Genomic DNA, 13,406 nt, shown 5'->3' with positions numbered 1-13,406 from the left:
CTCATTATACCCTTTTGGGCAAAGCAAGTGTATTACCCCCTCCCCCTCCTCCACCCAGACACACACACACACACACACACACGTTGCTTTGACATGGCAAGTTTTTGGGTCAGGCAATGTTGTTCTTGTTGTTGTTGCTGCACAGACAGCTGGCTGGCTGACTGACTGACTGACTTTGTTGTTGGCTGCCTTAACTGGCACACATGTGCGTATGAGTAATGTTAAATGTAAACCGGCTGAAAATTTGCATATATGCAACACTCTGTGGGCTAATTTGCATGGGTGGGTGGAGAGTGCTCAAGGGAGAGTATATACAAGTACATACATACATACGTGTGTGTGAGTGTCTCTGAATGTGTGTGTGTGAGTTTGCCGCTTTTGTGGTTCCATTTTTACAACGCTGGTAAATTTTTATAACTTTTGCATACTTTGGGGCGTCTTTTAACTTGCATTTGGAATACGTTAAATGCTCACTTTTTTTGTTGTTGCTGCTGTTGTTGCTGTTGTTGTTTGAATAGCAAAGCCTGACGGAGCGCTTTATGGCCAAGGTAATAAAACGAGTTATATTTTTGGCAAGCTCTCGGGTCGCCTGCGGTTTTTATGTTCGGCTTGTTAAGCTCTGCCCAACAACAACAACAACAACAACAACAAATTCCAGGCGTGCAATTAGAAAACAAAAAAGCAAAAGCCCTTTGCTGCTCAAGTGGCTGTGGAGTGGAGCTCGAAGCCGCCATAAGCCGCAACAAAGGACGCGAGCGCTTCTTTAATGTATACTTATATACTACATATACACGAGTATATATATATTTATATTTATTGGTGCTTGATGCATACTTTCTGCCACTCGTTTATAAACCTTAAGTTCCGATCATCTCTTGCAGGGGCAGCCAATCCAAGGCAACCAACCGCAGCAAAACCAATTTCAGGTAAGACTACAAAAATAATTTGCCTTTTATCTAAATAAAATGTGCAGCTGCTTTTCGAAAAAGCTAAATACTTGCCAAAACAAAACGTTTTTGTAATTCAATTACCTATTTCAAATAGAAATGCAAGTTGTTGGTACAAATTTGTATCTGATACGAAGAGTATGTACCAAGCACCTACATATATATTTGTTTTGTACATATATTTTTCTTCTACAAAGCTACAAAAATTCAATAAATTATTTGGAAATCAAACTGCAAGGCGTTGCTAAAAATTTGTATCCGATAGCATATTGTTTTGTAGTATATTTTTCTTTCGTAAGCTACGAACTTTCTGTATAAGTTTATTCAACTTATGGCAACTAAAAAACCCACAAACCACTCCCAAACGTTTAAACATTTTGGAAATACTATTCGGTGACGAGCTTGCTTTTTAATAATAATTTTAATTAAAACATTTAAACAAATCAAAAACAAGCAACTTAGAATCGAAATCAATTTCAATGAATTTACCTTTTTTTGACGATTTTTATTGATGATATATCCACCCTAGCTAATATAGCAGTCAAACTGTTTAACATTTTTCTATAATCGTAAAGATGTTTCAATGAAGTGTTTGGCGGTGATTTAAACAATTAGTTTTTAGGGATAATTAGGGATTATATTTTAAAAAGAAAAACAATCAACGGGGCAAGTATTATGTACTCAAGAAATCAAAAAAAAAAGGGACGCTTTTGACGAAGAAGGGAGTGATTTAGTCTCCTCTGTTTATTTCCTTTTTTCTAAAAAAAAAAGAAACATTACCTCAGTAGCAAACAATTAGAGGTGAAGGTGTAGAGAATGCGCTTGATAGCTATTTGAAGAAGCTCGAAGTTTCTCACTTTAAAAAGGGCATCGAAGCTATTAATATGGCTGAGAAAGGTGTAAGATGATTTTTCCTCATTTTTCTGCATTTTTGTTTTTAGGTCGGAAATTTCTGGGACATCACTTCTTCTTACTTCTTATGCTTTTGTCAAACGATGTCAGACACAATGCATTATATAGTGAATTGATTATAATATCCTATTCTATTCAACAAAGACTTTTCGGCTATTCTCATTTGTTGTGATGAGCAGATAGATCTGTGCAAATCTTTATGTTATATTTACGCAAGTAAAATTGAAGAAATGTTAAGTACGATGACTAACTTCTCCATCGAAGGCCTTTTTCTATCAGTGTAGGGGCCAGGGCCGAGGGGCGTGCCGAGACAACAACTTAATTAAACGATTGCCAAAATTCATTTGGAGAGCTTTGGAGCCACAAAAACAAGTGTCATGTGAAACAAACTAAACTTATTTTGTAATTTGACGCAAACTTAAAAGCTGAAAACTAACTAACTAATGGAGGGAGGGAGGAAGGGAGGAGAGGCGGCAACGTGCCGGCATGACAGACAATAAACAAAACAAAAGGACGCAGACGATGAAGACGAACACAATGATGACGTGGCAGAGAAATGAAAGAGCAAACTTTTATTTTTAAATGGACGTGCGGCAACAAAAATAGGGGGAAACTTTAATTTATCTTGTTATAACATCAACATGCCGAGTGCAATGGTACAGGCAGAGGAGGGACGGCTCTGGGGCTACTGTTAGCCAAGTTAAAAATTTATTTTACACAAATTTCTTTTTTCACACTACACACAAACACACATACATGCATACCTTCTTCAGAGCTGAAGTGAAGAGTGTTTGTTTGTTGACTTGTTCTTTGGGTGTTGGCCCGATCGATTTCCTTCCTGTTCCTGGACTGCCGCTTTGAAGTGCCGCCCGCCACTTCACAGAGGTGCTTCACAACTTGAGCCAACATTTGAACGTCTCAGAGTTTTGCTGAGCAATGTGGTCAGAAGTTTCGTCAAGAACAATGACCCACAACGAAAAAAAAAAAAAAATAAAAATAAATAAAAAAATTGTCAATGACGAACTTTTAGGAACGCATGAAAACGCATTTTAGATTTAACCTAAAACATTCCTTAATTGAATTAAATAAAACAGGGAAGGGTATACTTGAAAATCGAATCAGGCAGATAGGGGCGTAACCTCTCGGTCTTTTTATAGGTATGATCACCAACAATTCTTGTACCATAACAGCGAGGGACCACAACCTGAAATCACCGGTTTTTATTTATTATATATATATATATATATATATATATATATATATATATATTGAATTCGGTGTATATACATATATATTTTTGAACTGCGCAAGATGTTGGCATTTGCTCGTTCTTTTGAAGCAAAAGTTTAAAACATTTTACAATATTGCAAAGTATTTCATCCACTCAACTAAAGTTTGTCTTTTGGTTAAATTTTAAATCGTTGTTATAGTAATTGTCCGCAAAATCAATGAAGCAATGGAGCGGACACGTAATATGTTTGATTCTTATTATATATTCATAGCAAAAACAGTTAGTTATATTTTCGATTCAAAGTCTCTCGGAAGGAAATAAATGAGCTGCTGGCTTAAGCTTAAAGCAAACAAGCCTGGAATTTTTCAACTGTATTGTATTGTGCCACATAGCCCAAAAGAGGTAGTCACATCTAAATATGTACATATATACTATACGTCTACACAAAGTATGTACATGGATATATACATTAGTATAGAGGCATGTGTTTTTGGCGTAGTTTTTGGGGAGAAACCTGTTGGAGTGTAGGAGGCTCACTAACTATGCAGCATTCATCTGACTGTCACTTCATTCCCTCAAGTAAACGTACATTAAGTACCAAAATTATTGAGTTCACTATAATGTAAGCAATGGCGATGGCAGGCAGCCATTATTGCTCGTAAGCTAGAGATGAGAGCGTGAAATGTTTGCTACTTTCGATTAATGGAACTACAGAAACAGTGTCTATAACAGTGACTTAATTATTACTGTCATGTAGAGCAGTGAAACAATCGCAACTTTTCGCATTTTAAGAGTTTTCCATTGTCAGATCGAATTTTTTTTTTTTTGGAGTAAATGAACGCTGGTTGTTTTAAAAATAATAATATTAATAGTATATTAATCAACAAATGCAAATACAAATCAAATTCAGCCTCACGACATACCTACGCTCTCCCAACTTTAAGCATTTTAAAAGTTTTCCATTGCCATATACAATTTTTTTTGTGGAGTATCAATATTTTCGAGCATCTTTAGCTTCTCTAGCAATTTATTTATTTTTTTTTTTTTAACGATGAATATATATATTAGTGACGAATTTACATCACTCCAATGGTTCGATATATCTTGATACGCAGCGCCTAAGGCTTTAAAACTGTAACGCAAACAAACTGTTGTATTCTTATGAAAAACTGAGTATTGCCTATTTATATTCGATTTTTGTTCGATTGCCATTTTTATATCGATCGCACAGGGTTACTTGGTGTGCGATAACTCGGCTTCTATTTATCCGATTGTCATCAAATGCCGATAAAGGAAGTGTGCAGTGAAGTCTTCCATCAATAAGGGGCACCAGCAGAAAGGGATGCTTTGAAAAAATCCTGTTTACTGTGGAATGCAGAACACAATCCGTAATTAATAAACAGCAACACTCTTTCGCCGTGTGTGTTGCACGAAAAACGCCATTTTGGTCAATTGATTTCCTTTCTTGCTCAGTCAATAAATAGAATTTGTGTAATCAATCACTGTCTTCGGTCTCACGATCAGGCAGTGAGACGGCCCTTCTCTAATGTAAGCACAACACACACACACACATTCACTCATACAGTCTTACAGTCAGTACAGTTGTGCGTTTTCTTCACCTCATGCCATGTCGCGCCATTGCCTTGTCTTGAGTTAATGATTCTTATGCGCATTTGAATGTCGTTGCCACAAATACAGAAACAGCATGCTGGAGGAGCAGGAACAGGAACAGGTATACGTGGCAGGAGTAGGAGTAAAATGCAGGAGTGGGAATAGAAACAGAAGTTGTTGTCCTCGATGTCTTTGGCTTCGTTCGCGTTCGCGTTCTCGCTTTCACTTTCACTTTCAGTTTCGCTTCTGCTTTCGTTTTCGTTCTCATAGCTCTGTGCTGTTGCCGTTGCTGTTGTTGTTTGTGTGTGAAAATGAGCGAAGTAAAAAGGAAAATTTGCTTTTGTCAGCAACCAATGCGCCTTGAAGCTGTGAAATGTCACGCGCACTCACGCACACACGCGTGCAATAACAGAAGCTAAAACAACAAGAAACAAAAACAACAAACCCACACACACACACACACACACACACACACACACACACATGTGTACATCTGTGTGAGCGCTGCGGGTAATAAATTTGATTGCGTTGACAACTGCGTCAACGGGAGAAGCAACAGCTAAGCAGACAAATAGACCGACAAACAGACAGACGTGCAAACGTGCAAACTTTCAAACATTGCATTACATTCAAACAAACAGCTGGCAGAGTCCGAACCGAACCGAACCGGAGAACCGACCACACAGCACTTACAGCATTAAATTAATGCCAAACAATTTGTAAAATTATATTCCACTGCCATTTTCCAAGAAAAGCAAACAACAACAACAACATTGAAAGAAACAAAAACAATGACAAGAAACTGTAAGTTTGATTTGTACTTTCCCTACAATTAATGTCCTAATTGCTTCAGGCGGCGGCCATTTTGTCCACCTGAGCCAACATTTCTCCACTGCCTGTTTGCCATTCACACATCACTTTCTCGACTCGCCATTAGATTGTTGAATCGATTGTGAAAACATTGAGCACCTGCCACTTAATGTCCGGACTCAGTCCTTTAGCGATAATAATCAGTTCGTAAAATACAAATACACGTAAATAAAATGGTTGTATTGCTTCAAGGATTGCTTCAAGTACACCATTTTTATTTGTAAGTAGTACTTATATACACCAAATCTTTCGCAGTACATACCGCATTTAGAATCTGTTGCAACTATGAATAATTTTCATAAATTCTAGAGCAGATTATGTACTCGAAGATTCTAGAAATCATTTTAATCATCAAATAAAACTTACAATAAAGCTTCAAATAATGTAGACATATATGCTCCACTATTCAACTGCAATTAAAGAAAAAACAATGGGGTCTTGAGCAGATCTCTCTTGTAGAATTGGGAACCACACCTTTAAAGAGCCTTCACGAAACTACGTTCGTAAAAGCAAAGAGGTTTCCTTCTTTGATCTCTTCCATTGAATTGGGAACCACACCTTTAAATAGACTCTAAAAAACTGCGTTTGGAAAAGCAAAGAGGTTTCCTAAACAGATCTCTTCCATAGAATTGGGAACCAAACATTTATTGAGCCTCCAGAAAACTGCACTTAAGAAAGGAGAGAAGTTTCTTGAGCAGATATTTTCAATAGAATTGAGAACCACAGCTTTTCTAAGCCTCCACAAAACTGCGCTTGAAAAAGCAAAGAGGTTTTTTACGAAAATTTATTCTATAGAATTGGGAACCACACCTTTAAAAGAGGTTTCGTTGGCAGATCTCTCCAATACAACCATCTAGGTTTCACGTTTTCTCATCCCGAAAAATAATCTCTTGAAAATGTTCCAACCAGTTCTCTGCCAATTGGCTTCAAGACATGATAATTACTTAGATTTAGCAATAAAGTAGCATTTTTTGAAAAGCGTTTGCTTTGCATTTCTTGTCTGAGATTTGCCAGAGGCGCCAAGTCAACCAATTTCTTAAATTTCTCACATTTTTTCGTGGCTACTGCAATACTTGCTGGACCTTCTATGTCACACACATATAGTACACATGCTTTTATAGTTATATCAGCAGCTCAGATGCCCTTTCCAAAGCCACAAAAGTCAAAGGTAGGCTTGAAACTTTTTGAAATTAAAAGGCCCAAGTGTAGTTTGGCAATCGGACACATTTTATTATTAAATTTGACACACAATGCCGACATTGTCAGCACTTTGCCGTCATAAAACACCTAAATGGCCCTAGAATAGGCATGAATGTCACAATTTATTTGAAAGTGTGCCAAATAGTTCGCTCTAAATTTAAATGAAATTCCTTCCAATAGATTAAATAAAATTTGCGTCTGCCTTTAGACTCTGTTATTGGTTTGGGCCAACTATTATTTAAGCGATTTTTCTCTTTTCGCACTTAAGTTCAAATCGCTTTAATATCAAATCAGTAAAAGTTTAGCTTTTTGTGGTTTCTTTTTAAATAAAATGTGTTCAACGATTATGGACTTTTTATTTAAGATTAATTGAATTGAAAACTCAAGCGAAACCTTTGAGCACATTGAAGAATGGAGTACAAATATTTAATACAGTTGAAAAACTTTTAAATTTGTTAACTGAACGGATATGGGAAGAAACTCTGTTTCAGCTAAATCGATCAAATGAAGCCTTTAGGCGCTGAGATGCGAAATAATATTACTTAATTATTATTCAGCTTCTATTAATTTCTAATTAACAGCAACTATCTATATTAATAGAAATGTAATTTTTGTTGTTTCTGATGAAAAAACTTGAACAGTTCTGCTCAGATTAAAGCTTATTGAACAGTTTGGTTCCATTGCTTATTTAAGTCGCTTTTAACCCTAGCCTGACAATGTTCTATTTAATTTGCAGCTTTTGGGGCTATTGGTAAATGCATTTGCCAAATGCTGTACGATTATAGGATATGTACTTACACGTTTTATGTTATTAATGTTATTGTTCTATATATACATATACTTATATTTTTACCTTTTTCCGCAAAATTAAACTGTCAAGAGCACATAAACTGATTGTGCGCCTCGGCGCTTTGTTTGTTGCCGCCGCCACCGCCGCCTCTAAATTGTATTTGAAGTTACAAAACGAGAAAAATTACCGGTGAGTGAGCAACAGAGCGCGGAATAAATTTTTATTATAAATATAAATGAAGTTTACTTTTTCCCTTCTTTGTTTTCGCATTGTGCTCATGCCTGAAAGCACTTTCCGAGCACCGAGTACGCAGCCGGATAAATGAATGCCTTTGTATATAAATATGAGTGGGTACGCATGCCGCGTTGCTCTCAAATACTTGTTTTATTCTTATACGTTGTTTTTTTGTTTTGCTTTGTTTTTAATTTAAAAAAACAAATGGCCGATGAATAAAAGGGTACGTTGTTGCGTAGCTTTTTGGCGGTCTTTCAATATACTTACTTGTATAAAGAAAAAATCATATTTCGCTTTTGAACAGATGTGCGCCCCCCGCTGCCAGGTTAGTGGGTCTAATTAATCAGCGGTTTTCTATATTATATACTCGTTGAACATTGACAAGCAATATTCAATTGCTCCCGATACATACCCGTACCTTTCGAAATTTTTTCGTCATTCTTCATTCGCTGCAAAAACATTGTTTTTGATTATATTTTCATAAAAATGTTCCACCCTCCCATTGCCATTGCCATTGCCATTGGCATTGGCATTTCCATGGCCATTGCCATTTCCATCTCGACATTGAGGGAAAAGTTTGCGCATCGCTTACCGGACTGAACGAACTGTTTATTGAACAGCTGCGTCATAATTTTTCGGGGGCATCGTCCGTCCCTAACTTGGAGGAGTTTTATGTGTATACCTGCTGGGTCCAGGCTTTGTGTTTAGATAAACTTTTGTGAATCGCTCAAGCGTTATTTGCATATGAAAATTGTTTGAAAACTTTTTCCTCAAAATTGCTCACATTTTGAAAAATGATTATTAAAGTTTTCAGCAGATGCTCTAGTACGAGTGCGAGTGCGAGTAAGAGTATGTATGCGTCTGTATCTGTATCTGTGTAGACAGAGAGGAGCAATGCAAGCTAATTAAGCCAAAAATGTGAGTATTTCTTAGCAATTAGCAGCTGTGAACATATCTTCTCGCCTTATAGTAGTATGCTGTTTGGGCGTATAACTTTTAATGCCTAACCAACCTCCGCCTCCTACCACCCACTACTTTTACCTTTGAGCTACTTTACGTTGATGCGCCTGTGCGTATGCAGCATGTTTTGCTGACGACGGCAGACATTTTTCGAACAGCACTTGAGCATGTTCATCGTGTTCATCTAATTTATGGCTTCATAAAGCGCTCGAACGTGTGTCATGCCGGCGGAGGGGACAGTCGCACAATTATCAAGGTCGCAAAGCACAAAACGAGAAAAAAATTATACGAGTATATTGTATACAAAACAGGAAGGTAAAATATTGTTAAAAAGTAGCAGCAAGGCAGAACAGAACAGAACAGCACAGGACAGCAGAGGACGAGACGAGACGGAACGCGGACGCAAAGTAAAAGAAGAACAAAAAACGACGACAGCGATGACAACTGACGACGACTGAGACGGAGACTGAGACGGAGACTGCGACTGACGATGATAACAGAACAGCGGGAGATGCGGCCAGATATGGCACCAAGACATTGCCCGTGGCATAGATTTTTTGTCCTTGTCGTTGTCGTCATGCTCATCAGCAACAGCAACAACAGCAGCGTTGAGGCAAACAAAATCATTAGGCAGACAAATCTGTCAATCGACATAAGGAAAGGCAAAAAGGTAAGACAATAAGGAAAACCAAGCAAATACGGCAGCGAACCAAAAATATATAAATATGTACATGTACACATAACTGCTTCTTTGTGTATGTGTGTGTCTGTGTGTGTGTGTGTGTGTACTGTTAAAAAATCGTTGTGGTACTTTGGCTACAAATCTAAATTTATTTACATGAAAGAGGCGAAACGCCAAGACAAATGAGTAAATTCCTCTTGGTCTAAACGCTTTGACGAAATGAAATACATACAGTGGACACGAGCCTAAATGAAATTGACGCCAATTTTAATAAGCATGAGCTACTTTCGAGGTAATTACCAAGTTATATTAAAAATATATGCACGTGTGTTCTGATGTAAATAGGAGAGAAAGAGTTGAGAATTGAAAAATAATCACCTTCCGACTTAATACAACGTTTTCCACGACGATGCATTTCAAACGAGTCTTCAATCGGCATGTTCTTCGTTGCGAATGGTTGTACAAGACTTTTATATGGCTTATGCCGAGCTTAAAATATACCTTAATAGTTGATCTTAGTTCGATCGTCATTTTTGTAACAATGGCACAAGCACATTTTTACTTTGTGTTGTTTTTAATTTCGGATGCACCTTGTATATAAGCTCCTCCGCAGCAGTACGCTAAACTTGTGGAAATTTTGTATTTCTACACTGAAGAGCAGACAAAGAAATCATCATCAATTTCAAACTGAAGAATATACCTTTTATAATCAGAGTAATGAGTAAATGAACTTAATACAAATTCGATTTTTTAAAGACCACACGTTGATATTTGTTCTCCTCGTTCGTTCTGTACGTTTTGTTGTTACGATTAAAATTAAGAAACTATCCAGGGATACATACAAAAGGCCCAATTTGTATATCGATCGATTACTAACGACATATACGAGTATAATAAAACTACTTTAAATCTTGTGATTTTTATATAATTATTTATTTTTACATTTGCAACTTAGAATAAATCCTAAATCCAAAAGTTCGAAGGCTTTCAGACGAATTGGATCTTAATTTGTTTATTTTAAATTTTAACAAATTAAATCGAGTACTTTATATTAGATTACCGAGTGCCTTCGACTCGATGTTAATTATTTTTATTTGCAGGGCTAGATTCTGTTTTTTGCCTCTTTTATAAAGTGGTTTATTTTTTCTATGTTGGCAAGTGAGGGGGATTCGAAGAGGGAAGACGGAAGCTAATAGATCTTAATTAAGCACAATTTTTAATCCCTGTACGGCGCCTTAGAAAAGAAAAGTTCAAACAATTAAAAACATATATAAATCTAATTATAATTGAATGTGAAGGGGTTTTCTGTTTGAATAATCCGAATTCTGGTCCTTCGAACCAGATTATCTCCCAATATACTAGTAGCATTCAACTATAATCATTTAGATAGACAGTATAAAACAAATAGAGTATACTCACGTATTTTAAATTGTAGGCCCATGTTTATGGAATAGTTTTAAATTCCTCTTCCTTTAATATATTTTTTGTTTGCTCTTTCAAAAGATTAGGTAAATTTGAGGTGTGGTATAATCGGCATTTACTGTATTTACACAGAAACACACACAAACACACACGCATACGTAAACGTACAGCGGAAGTTTAGAACAGGTTGCTAGTTAAACTCGAATGAGCGTGGAAAAATGTTGAGCCAACCGGGCAACTTTTGAGTTCTCCTTGTCGTAGCGATCTGTGTGTGTGTGTGTTTTTGGTTGCGTGTGTCTTTGTGTGTGTGTGTGTGTGTGTGTGTAGCGAGGCAAACAATATTTATTAAGCTTTTATCCAAGCCATCAAGCATTAAGGATAACGATGTGCTGCCACGGTTGCAGGCGCCCCAATTTTGAGCGCCTGCTTCCGCTTTGGTGGCAACCCTGCCAATGCGCCTGCCCTTGAAATGATTTTTCGTAAGTGTATGTGTGCGTGTGCGCCTGTATGTATTAAAGGTTCGTTCACGAATTATGTTGCTGCTGTGTGTTGCAGAAGTCAAAACCAGAGCCAGTACAAGGAGAAGATGGAGACGACTTTGGCTTCGTCCTCAGAATCGACATAGACGTTGACGACGACGACGACGACAGCGCTGTCGCTGTCGCTTTCGCCGTTGACACAATGAATCAAAGTGGCCCGGTATAGCATACTTTTGTGCGTCGTTGCGCCACTTAAAGTAAATTTAAATGAATTACGTCGGAAAATGGGTATAGGAGCTGCTGACATGGCAACTTGAAGCAGCATAAGATATTGCGTGGTGGATAGGCGTGCCACACTCTTGAATTGGTACAGGTGGGCGTTTCTAAGCTCGACGCACAGATATTTGATTTGGACGTTTCTTGTCCATTTGTCGCGAATGGATTAAGAGCCAAGGGTCCTGAGCTTTTTTTTACTTTTACTTTTTTTTTCTTTCTTAGCAAAGCCAACTAACAAGTTTTAGAACATTAAAGGCGAGTTCATTCAGCCAAATAAATTGTCCGAATTAATTGCTGAAAGAAAGTAATCAGAAAATACTTTGTTCTACAAAATAATATGGAATGGTAAATAAAAGTAAAAACAAAGAAAAAAAGTTTATAATGTTGTGAGTCCAAGTGGAAGTATACGTTTCGTATTCTGTATTATCTACTTTACTTCATTTAATTTCGAGCTTCGGATCAAAGGCAGTACTATCTTTTGGAATAGGTTGTAATGAAAATAAATCTGAATTTTCAGTGGCATTTTGTTTGTGTTAATTTTGTGTTGTGATATGAAACTGATAAGTATCAGCTTTATCAACTATCAACTTTACTTAATAACTCTGTTGGAGAGGGTGTAAAGAGTAATACACCGGTGCGTAGTGTTTCGGTCGAACGTTTAGTAAGAACTGAATATAAAAGAGTAATAAGGAAGAAGCATCGCCTGATGCTTGATACAATGCTGCCAGATTATATGAATGCTTATTTCTAACGTTAACAGCTGTTACATTTCCAATGAACTCATTAATTTGTGTAATCTTACTTTCTTCTTTCATTTTCTTTTTAATGTTGAGAATGTGATTTCGGGAACACATTCCTGTTAACTCACAGTTGGATAACAAATTGACTAACAATTTGAGCATTGAGGCTTACAAGCTGTCATATTATTGTTGAATATAATTCTAAACGTACAAGATGCAGCTTATTAAGAACAATATTTCAATCAATGCTCTGTTGGGCAGATTATAAACTTGCATTACAAATTTTCAACCGAACAATTTTTGATAAACATTTGGTTAGACTACTACTTCCACTCATTTTATTTATTCATGGAAAATTTAATGTCCAGAATAATCAAATATTACATAATTTATTTAAATGAAAGCTATTCTAAAAAGAAAATCCAATCCAAAGCTTTGCCATAGAAAATTGATATTAAATGGCTACATTGTGTTGATCTGGTTATTTGAATACCTTATGAGATACCTTCTAATCTTCATTAATATATCTATGATTTCATTGCCCTTATAAATGACTCAGCTTTGGGCGAATCTATGAATATTTTTTTCAATCAAAAGGTGGTCTTAGAGGGCAATAAAAATGCAAATTAAATGTATAAGTTTTTCTTATTTCCCTCCGTTCAAACAAAATATGAATGTAATGAAAATGTGATGAAAAAACTATAAATATCAACAAATTAGAAAGTACTATATGTATATAATTTTTATTGAAGCAAATTGTAAAGTTAGAAGAAAATGAAAGCAACTATTAAGTATTAAAAGCGCAAACATTATTTGAATAACATTTTAGGTGCTAAATTGCATTCCATCCAATGATAGATTTGTGTGAGCCTCCCAAAGGTGTAATAGATTATTGAATGATATGTGGGTGGACATATATAAGTCAACCGAGATTTGATTGCATATTAATATAAAACATAAATTTTTCCAATCAATTTTCAAAAGCTTTTGAAGCCGCGCAGCTCCCCTTCGGAATTCGCTTCTTCAGCATATGAGTAGGTCGTACGCCGTGC

General features: G+C 36.5%; 1 protein-coding gene across 2 annotated transcripts in view; it reads left to right on the top strand.

Annotated features, from left to right (window-relative positions):
* The window catches only part of LOC115630084, a 160,872-nt gene that overhangs the window by 48,541 nt on the left and 98,925 nt on the right, over positions 1-13,406 (top strand). For both annotated transcript variants that reach the window (XM_030526710.1, XM_030526709.1), the window contains exon 2: positions 882-926. The gene's annotated coding sequence lies outside the window, so the exon portion shown is untranslated. The remainder of the gene's footprint in view (positions 1-881; positions 927-13,406) is intronic.

The sequence above is a fragment of the Scaptodrosophila lebanonensis genome, unplaced genomic scaffold, assembly GCF_003285725.1.
Source record: "Scaptodrosophila lebanonensis strain 11010-0011.00,11010-0021.00 unplaced genomic scaffold, SlebRS2 tig00000311-arrow-arrow-pilon, whole genome shotgun sequence".
Classification (NCBI taxonomy): domain Eukaryota; kingdom Metazoa; phylum Arthropoda; class Insecta; order Diptera; family Drosophilidae; genus Scaptodrosophila; species Scaptodrosophila lebanonensis.
Note: the sequence above shows the minus strand (reverse complement) of the source record. Positions and strands in the feature narration are given on the sequence as shown.